Below are 16802 nucleotides of genomic sequence, written 5' to 3'. Positions count from 1 at the left end.
ACTGGAAATATACATTTGAACACCTAGCTAATAGGGATGTAAGGTAAAATTTACAAAATCGTAGTCTCCAAACAATTATTTGACTGACTACTTTGTGATCACATTGTGACTCATTTTGTGAATTTTAAACTCTAACTCTAAAATCAGTTCTCTGAGTAATCTGAGGTATTACAATGCCTTGCAGCCTTCATCATTGCTGTTCTCAGATATGTTCTTTAAGTTTTCTAGTCAGTTCTTCTAACAATCTGTGTTTGTCATATTTGATCTGAAAACTTCATACTGATTTGTTTTTCATCAATGGTTTTTGTCGTTTTCTGAAACCAAGCTGTTCACATATGGAAGAGACAATACCTCACATCTGTAACAAGTTGATTTAATTCTTTTTCTTATCTAATCATTCATTTTTTGCGCCTTTTAGCCGTCAAATTGTTCACACAAGAAAAGGGCAATTCTTTACACTGATATTAGTTGAAACTATGGATATAGATGAAATTGCTAAGGAATAAAGTACAGGACAGAGAAAATGGTGGTCAAGGACAAAATCTTAGTCAACTCCCATTTAACAAGGACCCAGAGATGAGTGGTTAGGGAATTACGAAAACCAAGGAAACGTGGTATCACGGAACCTTAACCAATTGTATAGTTCCACTTCTTTCCCTGTGACAGGAGGGAAGGCATAGAAAATGAGTGAAGCTGCTGAGAGCTTTAGAGATATGGAGGCAAAAAGTTGAGCAGGGTCATAAGGAAAGCCTCATTCTTCTCAATATAGTCATCTGCCTTTTTTTAAGTTTATTTTTAGTTTTCAACATTCACTTGTATAACTTTTGAATTTTCCCCCCCTCTTCTCCCTCCCCTCCCCAAGACAGCCTGCAGTCTGATAGAGGTTCTACATATATATTCCTATTAAACATTTTCACATTAGTCATATTGTATAGAAGAATTAGAATAAATAGGAGAAACCATGAGAAAAAAAAAAACCAGATTAAAATAACAAAAAAAGAAAATGGTCTGCTTTGCTCTGTGTTCAGAATCCATAGTTCTTTTTCTGCATGTGGATGTCATTTTCCATCATGAGTCCTTTGGAATTGTTTTAGGCCCTTGCATTGCTATGAAGAGCTAAGTCTATCAAAGTGATTCCTGGCACACTGTGGCTGTTATTGTGTACAATGTTCTCCTGGTTCTGCTCACTTCACTCAGCATCAGTTCATATAAGTCAGAAAGTTATCTACTTTAAGTGTGTGAGGGTTGGTGGGTGGGTTGGAGAAGTTTAAGAACTTGAGGAGAAAGGAAAAGGTTTGAAGCAGTTGCTGTAGGCAAAGAGATTCTTGGTCCTTTTTTCTCATCATATTGATTTTCCAACAGCAATGAAGCCCCAGCCGTGATCATACAGGTAGCATACATTTTAATGAATGAAATCGGTTCCATTTTGAGACTTTTTCCAGCAATGCTTAGTAACTTGGCAGCAGGATTACATAAATTGGATGGAGGCTACCCAGGTTTTTTTTAATTAATTTTTTATAGAATATATAATTCTATATATTTAAACACCAAAGAGATTATTTCTATACATACAATCAAATGCAAAAAAGAAGATTGTATATGAAACTGTCAATCTCCTTTCCATGCTGCTTGCATTATGAGTTTACTCACATTTGACTATAAACAGGGAAGGAAAGGAAAAAGGCCAGTGAGGCAAAGAATTCTAGGGTAGAGAAAGATCATTGAAGTTGCTTGGAAACTAGGTAAGGAGGTGAGTGAAGCAAGGGAAGGAGGAGAGAAAATGGAAGAGATAGGGGGTCGAGAGAGTGGAGATCATGAAGGGAGTGAAGACTAGGTTTGCTGTGAGTGAGAATAAAAACAGAGAGAAATTTAGGAAGTTGTGGTTAGAGAGTAGAATTTTGGTATTTCAGGATTGGAGGTGGGAATTCTAGGCTTTTTGGGAAGAGGGGGGGATTGGGAAATGTATCAGCCCAAACACACACTGCATTTATTCCCAGCTCCATACCTTTCTTCATAGTTCACAGTGAGTGGAGAGAAGAAGACTTGGGTTCATATATAGAGAGCTGGAAGGGACCTCAGAGTACATCTAGTCCCTCCTTTTACAGTTGGAGAAATAGAGGCCTGGAGAAGTTAAGTGACTTGTCCAAAGTCACACAGTAGTGTTGGAGTTTTCAAACCTAGGTCTACTGACTGCAAAACAGCATTCTTTCTACTGCCCCAGTGTGCCTCTCACTCACCTTGAATTACTTTCCCTTTGCCATTTAAGGTGTAGCTCTAATTTCAATTCCTTCATGGAACTTTCCCTGAATCTTATGGTCTTCACTGATTTCCTCCTCTACTGAACTCCTCCTGTAATACAATTGAGCATCAGTCCTATTCTGTTACCTTCTTCACCAGATGTTTTGTTGGTTACTTTTAGCCCCCCAATTAGCTTGCAAACGTCTTAGACACAGAGACCTCTTATGTGTAGCCTTATATGACTTAGCTCAGTGTGAGCAAAAAGTAGCATAATAAATTGATTGATTTTGCCAAGAAAGCCATTTTCATGGCCGTGTTTTGGATATTAAATGCTAAGCTGTCAAATAGAGATATATCAATAGGTCAAGTATCCATGATTTCATCAGTTTTGGAGCCCTGACTGTAAATTAGTCTTAGAAAGTTCTCTGAGATTCAGAATGCTTTGCTCCTGGTTACACACTGCCCTTGTATCAAACACAGATGTCACTCTAATATTATAGTGCTTAGGAACAAATAGGTCAGAGAGACCAGCTGGGCTTTGAGGCAATAATGTGCCAAACTTCATTCTTACACCTTCAGCCGCCTTCGGGAGAAGACTCCTCCATGTTCCACAGTTCCTTAAACTCACCGAGTACAAAGCAGAGTTTATCTTACCACCTCCAACTGCTGCCTGATTTCAAAATTTTTGCCTCAGTACCACAATTAAGCCAATCTCCCATGTTTTAAGCCTTTTGACTCTTCCCTCTTCCTTTCTTCTTTCATTCAAGCGCTTATCAAGTCTGGTTGATTTTCTCTCCAAAAAGGGAGGCTTTCTTCTTCATTCTCAGCACTCTAATACAAGGCATCATTGTAAATTGTGTGGACTATTGCAGTGTCCCCCCAAATGGTCTATTTCCATTTTTTTCTATCTCCACACAATCTGCCACACCACTGTTAGTTGAATCTTTCTTATGCATAAAACTGGTAATAGGATTATAAGATTTAGAACTTGAAGGGAACTTGGAGGAGGAGCTTGATAAAGGCTTATTGGTCATTGACTGAGTAGAGAAAATTTGCCCTAATCTCATTTTATAGATAAGAAAAGGTAAGTAACTTGCCAAAATCACACAGGTAGAAAGTGGCATAACCAGTATTTGAACACAGGTCCTCTTTCTCAAAATCCAGGATTCTACATCCCACTGCCGCAAACATTCTGTCCTGCTCAGAAGGCCTCTTACTGCCCACCAAGGAAAGTTCAGACCCTTTTGCTGAGCCCTCTACTATTTTAAGACCCTCCGTAATCTGGTACCACCCTGTCATTCCTTTCTTTCCTACCAGGTAGGAGATAGAATGAATTTCCTTTCTGAGAGTTCCTTATGACAATGAAATCACAGGTTTGGTTCCAAAAAAAGGGACCTTAGAGATCTCATTTTATAAATGAGGAGACTCAGGAGACTGAGGCCCAGGGAGGTGACCTGTTATAGTGGTAGTATAGGAAGCAGGAGCTTGCTGGTAGTGGATAGCATGCCTGGTTTGGAGTCAGGAAGACCTGAGTTCAAATCTGGCCTCTGACACTATGTTACCCTAGACAAATCACTTACCTTCTGTCTATCTCAGTTTTCTTGTTTGTAAAGTGGGAATAATAATACCTACCTGCCAGGGTTGTTGTGAGGATCAAACGGATAACAATTATAAAACCCTTAGCATAGTACCAGGCTCATAGTAAGCACTGTACAAATGCTGCTTTTTATTGCTGTAGTTGTTATTCAGCAGACGTGGCATTCAAACTCAGGCCCTCAGTCTCCAAATCTGGGGCTATATCTTCTACACAACACTGCTCCATCACAAATGGATAATACAACCGGGGAGAATTGGTTATAAAATAGAAAATTGCTTTTTTGCTCCCATCTCTTAAAACAGTCTTTAAGCATCTGAATATAGAACTTTTGTTAAATTGAAATTTACTCTTGCAAAATTATATATTTTTTTAAGCAACAAAAATTGTTTTTAACATTTTGCCATTTGAAAGTGCAAATCAAAGTGTTTATGCAAGGTTCCCTGTAGTGTACGAATACAACGTAAATTTCAGTATTGCCAATTAATCCCCCTGTCCAATGCCTTTTTTTCCAGTTATTCCTTTTGATCCCTAAAATATTTGCTATGTTGTTAACTGTTTTCTCCTTTCTGAAACCTTCTTCTCCCTTGGTTTTTAAAATGGTATTTTTCCTATGTTTATCCTCCAGATTCTCTGCTTACTCTTTCATATTTCCTTGATTGGTTTCCTCTCCTCTTCCTTCCTTTCTAACATGGGTTCTGTCCTTAACGCTCTTCTCTATCAATATTCATTCTCAGTGAACTTACCCACTCCCAAAACTTCACTATACAAATGGTTCCTAAATCCTTTTCTATTTTCAACTTTTTCTATAGCTTTATTTTTTACTATTTCTGACTACTGGATTCTCCCAACTGAACATCCCAATGGCACTTAACAATGAGTTACTGATTTTACCTTCAAAATATTCCTCTTCCACTAACTTCCTGTATCTTTTGATGATACTACCATTCTCCCGGTGACTAGAGCTTCTAAACTCAAGGTTGTCGTTGACTCTTTCCTCTCTCTCCTCCCCTCTCCCCAATCAGTGGTCAAATTCTATCCTTTTTATCTACGTTATGTATCTTATATTCATCCCCTCTTAACATTACATTTTAAATATTGTGAAAGACACAGAAGAAAGGGTCAATATGCCTTCCCTAGGTTTCCTGATCTCTTGCATCCTCTTTTGAAGGATACCCATTATCTGATTAAAAATTATATTTTAAGGTATCACATTATCTTTAATTTTCCTTCCTGATTTTAAAATTTCCAGATACTATCACTACTACTTTTGTTATATTTTACTTTTTAAAGTACTTGCTAAGGTAGATATACTTCATGTGTAAAAAATTTCATTCATCTATCTCTTCTTTGCTATACAACTCTTTTCTTCTTAGTATCCAAGCACTTTCCAGACATTACCTCATTTATTTCCCATCCTGAAGGATTCTTTCTTCAATTTTCAAATGAAATCAGAGGTCAAGTCATGTCCAGGGTCAGAAAAGTGTTAAATAGAATTGAAAACACTTAATAATCAGTTTGTACTTTAAACCATCTAATTTTTTTATACTCTGGAACAAGTAGGAGGAATACAATAATACATGTGAATGAACAAAAATCATAAGCTATTAAAAAACATCTTTTGTAAGAAAATGTTGTGGATTTTGCATATTGGAGAGAGACAAATATATAGAAAAAGAGAAAGCTTATGTTCAAAGTAATAAGGCTCAAGGTCAGTTATTTGGAAATCCATTTTCCACACTGCTGAAATGGTTTTCCATGCACATCTGAACATATTCTTTTACTCAATAAACTCTAGTGGCTTCCTATTTCCTCTAGGATCAAATATCAACTTCTTCTCAAATTTACTTACAAGGTCCTTCACATCCTGACCCCAAGCTATCTTTTCAGCCTTCTTACATATTACTTTCTTTCACACATATTGTAGCCCAGTCAACTTGTCTTCTTACTATTCATCATTCATAGTATTGCATTTCCCACCCCTGTCCCTTTGCACTGGCTGTCCTTCCAGCCTAGGAATGTACTCTTTCCTCATCTCTGCTTGATAGAATCCTTCACGTCCTTCAAGACTCAGATCTAACATTGCTGTACCTTCTAAATAAAGTGCTTCTTGATTTCCCTAATACTGGTATACTCTGTCCTTAGCTACCTTGTATTTAATCATATTTATTCTTATATCCAGTCTTATATTCTTAAATATCTGTATATACTTATGTATGTACATGCTGTCTTGACCAGTAAAATATAAGCTCGTGAAAGTGGAGATTGTTCATGTTTTTGCATCTATGTTCCCACTACCTAACACAGTGAGTGCAGGATGAAGACATTTGTGGCTATAGTATAGTTAACTAAAGTTCCTTTTCAATGAAATGCTTATGATGATCTAAGAAACTGGCTCAAAAATTTTTAAAATTATAGCTAGAAAGAACCCTAGGGAATAGGTAGATTCATTGCCTAATTTTACAAATGGGGGAACTGAGGCCCAGAGATGATTGGTTTAAAATAATGAAGGAATGCTGTTCACTAATTTTCATCTACTAACGCATGTCAGAGTGCTAAGCACTTGAAAAAAAATAGCAAAACGTGAATAGTTCCAGTGCCTGTCCATGAAGTAAGAAATAGAGCTATATGAAGTGTTACTTTTGGCCTTGGGCCTATAAGAAGGATGAGTGAAATCAAGAATTTGATGCATGGATTTTTCATCGTCTGTGTTTGTTCATCTCCAGAGTCTCACTTCCGCTGGTCACTTGATTTTGGAGGGCTTAGGTAGCAATATGACGTATTTAGTCCTAATATTCTCAGTGCTAAAGCAAGGATAATAATAGTACCTTCCTCCTAGGGTTGTTGTGAGGACTAAATGAGATAGTATTTGTAAAGTGCTTAACACAGTGCCTCGCACGTACTAGGCATCATATAAATGATAATTGCTATTATTATCATCTCTTCTAAAAGAATACTGGATTAAGAGTCTGGGCTGTGACTAACTGGGCAAAGAAGCATGACCTCTCTGGATTCAGTTTCCTTATTGAAACACAGCTTTTTGGAAAGAAGCTTCACTTTGCTAACCACTGCCTTTGATTCATTTGGAGCTCCATTTTTGCTTTCTGGTGTGATTGGAAAAGGATATAGATTCCCTTCAGAGTGGAATTAAGGTACGTTAAAAGTTTCATTTTCTTCCTATCCAAAGTCTAATAGATTGATGTGTATTCTTCAGGAGGTACTTTCTAGACAAGGAACTCCATTCTTCTGGCCTGCTTGGATAATAAACAGAACTAAGCAGGCATTAAGGACCGAGGGGAAGGGGCCTTGAAGACTAGTATATTGGAATATAGATGTATTTAAATGCTGGAAGCTTGGGAGCATTCTTGGCTATCCTGGGACTGTCTTCCTATGGCAAGCCTGATGCAAGGAAGATATACTCTAACGCAGGCACTTTGAGGTAATGGATGTTGGTCTGTTTATTGCAACACCAATGCTATTTTTTTGTGGGAAACAGCAGATCTGTTTTATCCTTGATTAATCATCACTGGGAAGCAACATTTCTTTTGGGGGGGCGGCGGTGCCTCTTGCTTTATCATCTTGGGATGAGGTTACAGGACTTCACAGAGCTGAGCTTCACTAGAGATTGAAATACCTGTTATTATTTGAGCAGACAAAACTCCCTCCTTTTTACACCCTCTGACTCTGTGTATTTGGAGTGATCAGTTAGGGAAGCTAAAACCACTACCCTACTTTGGATCTCTTCTTGGTCATCCCTGGAACTTGAAGAGTGGGCAGGCACCCTGATCAGCTAGTTCTTTTTATCCTCTGTCACTACCCTTCCTCCCTGCATGTTAACAACAGGCATGATCCTAGCTCCCACTCCCCTTTTCCCCTTTCCCCTGTCATTCAGCATCACCATCTGCAGATGTAAAATTCCTTTTCTTCCTGTACCTCTCTATATTTTCATCTCTATTTGCCTCAAAATGATTTTGGAGGAGGAAAGAAAAGATTTCGAAGAGTCACTTTGGAGACCTTGATTGTCTGTTAGGAAAAATAAAATGATTCCCGTGCAGCAGTAATGGCACGCTTCTTCGGTCTGCTCCTCTTCTGTTCTCACTATGTGCCCTCTAGGAACCTCCTCCTCCAGTTTTTTAATTTTGTTTATACACTTCCCTGAACCCTAGATCTCTCCATGTTCTTTCTGGGTCCTTGTGATAATGTAAACTTGACTGTCTCTAGAAGACCATTGCATCCATGGCTAACCTTTCTTGTAACTGAATGTTTCTTCTTTTCTCATGCCTTCCCTGGACCAGGAAGAAGGATAGGCACATTCTTTGCTGCACAGTACTACTCCTAAGCTAGCCAGTTACTACCACTATTCAGAAACCTCATCTCCTTGGAGTTTTAATCCATTCTTTTATGTAATTTGTTCTAGATCTTTTGCTCTTTATCCTTCTTCCTCAAGGAACTCAGTGCTTGGTTCTTGGTCTTTCAACCCCTTTTCTCTCCCCATTCCATAATACTTTACTATATATACATAATACTCTAGTATACATGTCAATATTCCACTGAATTACCCTGACCTTCCAGTATGTTCATCAATTTCTTTAGCTCTCATCACTTGTAACTTCACTCCACCTAAGACATACACAGGAACATTCATACTCAAATGATGTAGAGTGCTGCTAGAGAAAGTCAGGCCCCTACAAATCTGTTACCTGATCTCAATCAGATCATCACTGCTGCATGTGATCCTTTTATTTTGCCCTGCTTGTCTATCACACTCTCTTTAATTGCGGTTCCAAGCCATCGCTTCCCTTCTCAACTTGCCATACTATTCTCTTCCCGCTCTGTCTCAAAAATGACAATACATGCTACTTTGCTGAGAAAATCAAGGCCATCTACCATTAGCTTTCTCCATTCCTACTCCATGCCTTGAAATGCTGCTATGTAATCATCCATTCTCTCTTCTCTTGTTCTAGTCTCTGAGTAAGAGATGCCAAGGTATACCCCTGTATTTGTACCTTTGATCTCACCCCTTCCCATCTCTTCTGGGAGCCTATATTCTTGACCATTCCCTACCCTTTTCTCATCTTCAAGCCCTCCATATCAATTGGCTCCTTTTCTGTTGCCTACAAATATGCTTAGGTCCCATCTATCCTTAAAATTTACTTGGCTCTGCCATTTCCTCAAGCTATCATTCTACATCTCCTTTTCCTTTCACACCCAAACTCTCTGAAGTGATTGCTTAAACTTGTTGCTTCTGTTTTCTCACATCTCTCTAGCTGGGTCTGACTTAGGTCTCCATCACTTGACTGAATCTGCTCTCTTCAGAGTTACCAGTCATTTAAAACGGTTAAATCCAGTGGTTCTTTCTCAATTTTCATTCTACCTGATCTCTCTGCATCATCTTAAACTGTTATATTGGATATTCTTATTGAGTATTTTCTTCTTTCCATGCTTCTGTAACACTTTTCTTTCCTAGTATTCCTCTTACTTGTCTACACCTTCCTCTCAGCTTCATTTCCCAAATCATCATCCATCTCTTGATCATTAAATGGAGGTGTCAAAGCTCTTTTTCAATCCCTCTTCTCATCTTTTTCAGTAATCTTATAAATTCTTGTAAATTCAGTTATCATGTCTACACAGTTGACCCCACAATGTATATTTCCAGCCCTAATCTCTCTTCTAAATTCCAATCCCATACTATTAACTACTGGATATCTGAACCTGAATGCTGAATCGAAAACTCAAGCTCAAAATATCCAGTCCCTCCTCCAAATTTCCCTATATCTATTGAGGTCTCCACCATCCTTCTGGTGGAAGTTTGAAGTGTTAGAGATGTCTTTGTCTCTCATTTGTTCCTTACCACCCATATGCATTAACCTACCACGTCTTGTTAGTTCTAACTTCTGATGTATTTCACATTAACGCTCTTCTCATTGACATAGCCATTGCTGTCCTTTAGGCCCTTACTGCTTCCATCTGGTACTGTTGCAGTAGCCTCCTGCTTGTTGTCTAACCTTTCCCCCTTTTATTTCATCCTGTAATCAGCAGTCAAATTGGTATTCCCAAATAATTTAGCTAACCATGTAATTGGGGCAGCTAGTTGGGAGTAGATAGAGCATTAGGCTGGAATCAGGAAGACTTATTTTCCTGAGTTCAAACGTATCTTCATTCACTAGCTGTGTGACCCTGGACAAGTCGCTTCATCCTGTTTGCCTTAGTTTCTCATCTGTAAAATGAGTTGGAGAAAGAAATGACAAACCACTCCAGTATCTTTGGCAAGAAAACCCCATATGGGTTCATGGAGAGTTGGACATGACTGAAAAATAACTGGACAGCAATAACAACAAAACCATATAATTTCTCTGCTCAGAAATCTTTAGTACGTTCCTTGTTGCATCAGGGATAAAATGAAAACTTCCTAGCCTAGATTTTAAAGATTTTCAGAAGCCATCACCTCTCTTTCTAGAATTAATTTATATTACTCCCCTTACCATACTCTACAGTCCACCCAAAATGGTCCACTTACTGTTCTGCAAACTGGATATGTCATCCACCATCCTCCTTGTTTTTGCCTCAGGCTCTTCCCCCATATCTGGTGTGTACTCCCTTCTTAATACTTTGGAATCTCCTGATTCCTTCAACTCTCTGGTCAGGTGCCCATTCTTTTCCGAAACCCCTTCTCTGCCACAGTTGTCATTAATCTGACTCTCCTGAAATTATTCTTTACTGACTCACCTGTGAACCAGTTGTGGTACCCTCATAAGAGCAAGTATCTCAAGGGCAGGGACTTTTTTATTGTTTCTTTGTATCATCTGTATCTAGTACAATGCTTTTACACATTGTAGATGCTTAAAAATCTCTAGTGAATTGAATCTGTAAAATGAAAAAGCTAGGACTGGAAGGCAATTTCATTTTTCTTCTTTCATTACTATTTTTATTAGTAACAGCCAACATGTGAATAATATTTAGATTTTTGAGATGCTTTGCCATCTGTTCTCATCTTCACACATGATAATTCTTCGAGGTGTGTAGAAGTCATTTAAGAGGTGAAGAAACTGTGATTCAGTGGGATTAAGTAATCTGCTAATTACTGCCAGAACCCATATTAGAAGACTGTCTCTCCTGAATTGTACATCCTTATTTTTTACATGAAGTCATAATCTCTTATGAACGAAGTAGGGCAGGGAATAAGATATAGCAGTCAAACAAGAATGGAGTAGAAAATTAATGAAATGCAACTAAAAAGGAAATATATAAGGGAATAAACTGAGTTACTAAACTCAATGTTTTAAAAGACCACCAGATAACATTTCTAGGAGCTGGTATCAAGAGAGGGATATGATTGTTGAATTTAAGTTTGCATTTCTTTTGGATATTGTTTGTATTTTGTATTTGCTGTTGTACTTTGGGCTTCTTGTCCTGTTCATTAATTTTAGCTTTCTCTTTTGTCTCAGCTGAGTGTGGCTAGAAATAGATGAGAATAAGTAAGTACTCTAAGTTATTTTTAAAGTTTAACAGCTTTGTCTGAGTCTTTTATAAGAAAAATTACTGTAAGATGGAAAGAAAATATCTCTAAATTTTAGCTATGCGTTTGTGGACCCCTCTGACTTTTTCCCCCAACATGCAAAATCTGACCTCAAAAGCATTTCTTTAAAGATTCTCAGCCAGGTTTGGAAATGGAAGGGTAGGGAGAGAGTGCATTCTAAGCAACATCTTGTTGCTTAGAAAAATGTTAAAAGAAAATCTTTATGAATTGATGTAATTTCCTGAATTCCTAGGTCTCAAAAATTTGTATAACCTCTTTAATGCATTAAGACCTGTGTGGAATAAGATTGATAGAATCATGTGGTATTTTGGAAAGAGCACAGGTCTTAGAGACAGGAGAGACCTGAATTGTCATTCTTCAGCTAGCACTTCTCTAGCTAGCCCTTCTCTAGCTAGCCCTTCGCTAGCTAGCCCTTCTCTAGCTAGCCCTTCTCTAGCTAGCCCTTCTCTAGCTAGCCCTTCGCTAGCTAGCCCTTCGCTAGCTAGCACTTTGCTGTCTAACCATGAACAAGTCACTTAGCTTCAGTTTATCATTTGCAAAGTGAAGAGTATAGTATCGCCTATCTCACAGGGTAAAGATGTTGTAAAGAACAAGTAACAGCTAATATTTAAGGCACTTTGAAAATCTTAGGTGCTATATAAAAACTGGCTCTTATATTTCTCTAGTTATTTTCTTACCTTTCTTACCTTCTTTCATACCTTTCTTAATGTGTAAAAACCTCATTATAATGCGTATTATCTGATTTCTCATAGCAGAAGGACTAAAACTTCTAGAGTACAGTTTTAGCAAGACATGTACTGTTTTGGGAGAGATAGTGTAATGCAGTGGACAGAGCACTGTACTAGGAGTTAGGAGGCTTGACTTGATTTTGGGTAAGTGCCTTTCTTGGGCCTTCGTTTCATTATCTTTAAAGTGATGATGTTCTTCAAGGCATAACAATCGTTTAATCTATATGCATTAAAAAATTCTTTTAAACTTAACAAAATCAAAAGGAAAACACTTAAAACATTATCATTTTACCAGCAGAAAAGCTGTTGTTTGGTCAGAGCATATATTTAATGATAGTTGAGTTCTCATGCTTAAATATTAAAATTTGGATCAAATTTGGTAAAGCCACACCATGAAGTTTAGGTCATTAACTAGAGTGGTATGTCCTGGAATTTCCATGTGTCCATTAAGACCTCATAAGGGCATAAGCTAAGGTTCTTACCTGGTACTGCCAAAACATGAATTTTTGTCTCATGACATGGCAGGGGATGCTTTTATGTAGTGATAATGTTTTAAATGAGAGCTATGTTCTTAAAGAGCTAAAATTTGAACTATATAAGCTTAAAATTGATTTTCTCAGACTTGAAACTATAATAGATAGTGAACTGGTTTGGACAGGGATACTTGGCTCTGCTAAGAGACTGGAGTTGTGGAAATCTAAAATCTCAAGTTTTTGGAGGGATCCCTGAGATTTGTAGCTGGTGAACAGCCTTTGGAAAAGGGGAAATTTCATCTGGATGGAGTCCTTCATATGAGACAACAAATAAACATGGATGTCCACCCTCCAAAATAGATTTAGAGCTGGAAGGGAACTTAGAAGACTGTTAGTGAAGCCTCTCATTTTTGAGGACCCAGAGACGTTATTTGTAGAAACTGAATTGGTGATGGGAAGAAACGCCTAACAATAAGCTTTAATATGCTACTGATTTTTAAAAATAAAACGTATTTACTGTATTGGCATACTTTTCTTTAAAAAATTAAAACTCCACTATTTATTAAAAAATAAAACCAAAGACATACTGAATGAAGAGTAGAATACAATGCTTTTCTTATAGCAAGAATGACTTTTGCTCAAAATTAAAATAATTGTTAGCTATTTTATTTAATTATTAATGGCTTTTACCATAACAGAGTTTTTAAAATTATAGTGTTAACTATATAGTTCCTCAAACTGTGTTTTTTCCTACATATGCTTTTTTCATATGCAGAAGGCACAATTGCATTTTTTTTTTGATAAGTATCCCATAGGATGATTTCATTTGGAAACTTTAAAAAATTTTCTTCTTAAAATGCGTTACTGCTAGAAGAAATTTATTCCGGCAAAATATTCTTAGTACATAGTTTTGGTATGAGGGAGATTTTTAAATCCCCCTGTAATGGTTAATGGTTTTCCGTGAGACTAATGAGGAATAGGTTTTAAAATGTCTTTTTGAATCTTTAAAATATGACTGATATCTACCTGTATGGGTTTTGAGAGAGGATCAAAGTTTAAATTATCTCAAAATGTGTTCTAGTCTATGATTCTTTGAATATAATTCTTTATTTGTATTTCACTTAATAGGTGTAATATGAAATTTGAATGCTGGGTGATAGTGAGTGGAGAGTGAAGCCATCAATAAAAACAGAAGATAGAGAGGAAGGAGGAGACGATGATTTTTAGTTTTATTAGTTTTCTTGGTTACCGGTTTTCCTTCTCAAAATGCCACCTAGAATTTGTATCATTTACTTTTTTCAGGGCTATGTTGCCTTGAGTGAGAAAAACTTAGAATACATTTCAGAGATATGGTTGGCTTGTTTTCATTTTACTGGAGTTTCACATTGCTTGCTGCTATCTTGGTTTCAGAGATGAAACTTGATGATTGTTTTGGGAGTTCTTAAATTAATCCTTTTTTTTTAGATCTATTATTAGTGAAAGCAGTTGTAGATAAATTATATGCCATAATGGAAAGGAGCCATGGCAGAGTATGTATCCAAAATGAAGTAATCAAAAAATTATCCTTGTGTAGTTTTGTAATTAAATGTAGGATACATTTTATTATAGGTTTACCTGTCTAATTGTGTTTTGCTTAGCCTAATAATTAAATTAGTTTACATCCTTAGGCACACTGAGCCTAGGAGACAGTAAGAAGATTAGATTGTGTTGGGCTGAGATTATATAGTTAGCATATGTAATTTGTAATCCGGGTAGTAGTTAAAGAAGAAAAAAGTAAGGAGCATGTAGATCGCTGCACAAAGATTCTTCCGATTTTTGTTGTACATAGTCCCTGACGTATCAACATTCAGGTTTTCCCACTTCCATTGTCAAGGTTCCAGGAGATTTTCCCCCATCCTGGCACTTAGAATTTTACTACAAATAATGTTAAAATGGCAATCAGGGGTAGTTAGAGAAGGGTATTGTGAGAAAGATGTGTTAGGATTTAAGGAACATTTTAGGTTAAGCATGTTTTGTGGCCTAGCCTGGGACTCTAATCTCCTATATGTAACATTGTTTCTGCAGGAAAATGCATCTTCTCAACCCTGCTATTTTTCTACAAGCTGAAGAGCACTTATTCAGTGTGAAACACTTAGAATATGTTCTTTTCTCCATAAAAAATGATGAGGATAGATTAACCTTTTCCAGAGGAGAATCTACTTGTAATTTGTGACAGATCTTAAGATCACTAGTGGGAGTTAAGAGGGCTCCCTCTCTCTCTTTCCCTCTGTGCGTGTATGTATCTCCAGCTCTGCTTCTGTGTGTCTCTGTAGCTCTTTCTTGTTGTCTCTTGTTTTTGTAGGGGAAGGGAATGATGGTTATCAAAGTTAGAAGTGTGGGGAGGAGATTATACCTGCCAAACCTGCAATTCACAAAGTTGGTCTTCAAAAATCTAATGAATGAGGAGACTAACTTAGTATTTTTAAACTGCCTTGCAATTTAATTCATCTACCAATTCATTCAACAGATTAGTAGCTTCTCTATGGGGAAATGGTTACTTGGTTTATGCATGGTTTCACAGAGAAAGTGAAAAAGAAAGGAATAAAACTTGAACTTTTATGTATTCTTTAATATATTCTGTTTTTTATGCTTCTTTTTGGAGTCATTTAATCCAACCTATTTTTTTTCCTTTCCTTTAAAAAATGTATTTAAGTTCCAGAATTGCATGAGAGGCAATATTATGTAAGGAAAAGAAAAGGGAACAAACTTTTGTTAAGCACCTACAGTGTGCCAGGCACTTATCTTTTAGTATAGAGGAAAGAATAGTGGATTTGGTGTCAGATGACCTGGTCTTGAATTCCTATTCTTTTATTTACTACCTATGTGACTTTGGGCAAATTATTTTACTTTCTCGGGCCTCAGTATTCTCATCTTAAAAGTGAAGGGCTTAGAATAAATTATGGGTTCTTACCAGAGGTCCTTGGATAGATTTCAGGGAGTTCATAGTTAGATGAGAATACACCTTTATTTTCTCTAACCTCTTGTGTTAGGGACTCTAATATCCTTGTCTGGCTAGCTTAGTTTTTTAGAACATTCTCCAAGTAATCCCAAGGTTATGGTCTCAGTCTGCTTTGTACCTATTCCATGACCAGAGACTGAAATTCTGGCTAATCAGAGTTGTTGTTCAGTCATTTCCAATTCTCTGTGACTTCATTTTGGTGTTTTCTTGGCAAAGATACTAGAGTGGTTTTCCATTTCCTTTTCCAGACCATTTTACAGATGAGGAAACTGAGACAAACAGTGAAGTGACTTGCTCAGGGGCACACAGCTAGTAAGTGTGTGAGATCACATTTGAACTCCAGACCTGGTATCTACTATGTCACCTAGCTGCCTAACCAGTATATGCCTTTGGGCATATGTGGATTAGGACCAGTCTCATTGCTCCAACTGCAAGCATGCAAAGCACAACCTCTACAGAAGGAGAAACAGTGTGGTAGAATGGGAAATGAACTCTGGTGCTAGAGTCAAAAAAGTGAGATTCGGATCCCACTTCAGATGCTTCCTACCTATATGACCTTGAGTATGCCACTTTACCTTTCTGGATTTTACTTTATTTTTAAATAAGGGTGGGGAGCAGATGTATTAAATGGCTTCTGAGATCTAGTTCTAGTTCTAGATCTGGAACATCTTTTAACATAGATTCATACAACCTCCCATTCTATCCTCTTTACAGTATCCCCCATAGACAACCATCTAGCCTCTGCCTGAATACTTCCAATAATGGAGAACTTGCTATATCCAAAAGCATACCTCTTCAATGTCCAGACATCTTCATGTACTGATTTCAAGTTTGACTCCCTATAGTTTTCACACATTGCTCTTGTCTTTCTGGAGTCAAGTGGAATGTCAAATCCAGCTTTCATATTCAATCTTTTCAGCTATTTAAAGATGATTATTTTCTTCTTTTCTTCCCTTGAAGAAACATTCTCTGTTCTTTATCCTTTCCTCATATAATTAGGTTAAGTGGTTTCTGGAACCTTTATTATTCAGGTCACCCTTTGAATATATACGTTTTTCAGTGTTCTGTTTAAAATGTGGAGCCCAGGCTTGAACATAAGACTTTGAAGTTAGCTTGACCAGTAAGAGCATTATCTTTCTTGAGTTAGATAATATACTTATATGGTTGCAGCCTAAGGCTGATTTTGCTCCGGTAGTCACCTTATAATTTTGTCTCACATTGGACTTGTTGTTGA

At 37.2% G+C, this 16802-nt stretch overlaps 1 protein-coding gene across 9 annotated transcripts in view; it reads left to right on the top strand.

Moving 5' to 3' along the window:
* Positions 1–16802, top strand: part of HECW2 (HECT, C2 and WW domain containing E3 ubiquitin protein ligase 2) — a 507687-nt gene that overhangs the window by 79305 nt on the left and 411580 nt on the right. The gene's annotated exons all lie outside the window — the stretch shown is intronic.

Source organism: Notamacropus eugenii, chromosome 5 (genome assembly GCF_028372415.1).
Source record: "Notamacropus eugenii isolate mMacEug1 chromosome 5, mMacEug1.pri_v2, whole genome shotgun sequence".
In the NCBI taxonomy this organism is placed as follows: domain Eukaryota; kingdom Metazoa; phylum Chordata; class Mammalia; order Diprotodontia; family Macropodidae; genus Notamacropus; species Notamacropus eugenii.
This window is presented reverse-complemented; position numbering and strand designations above follow the sequence as displayed.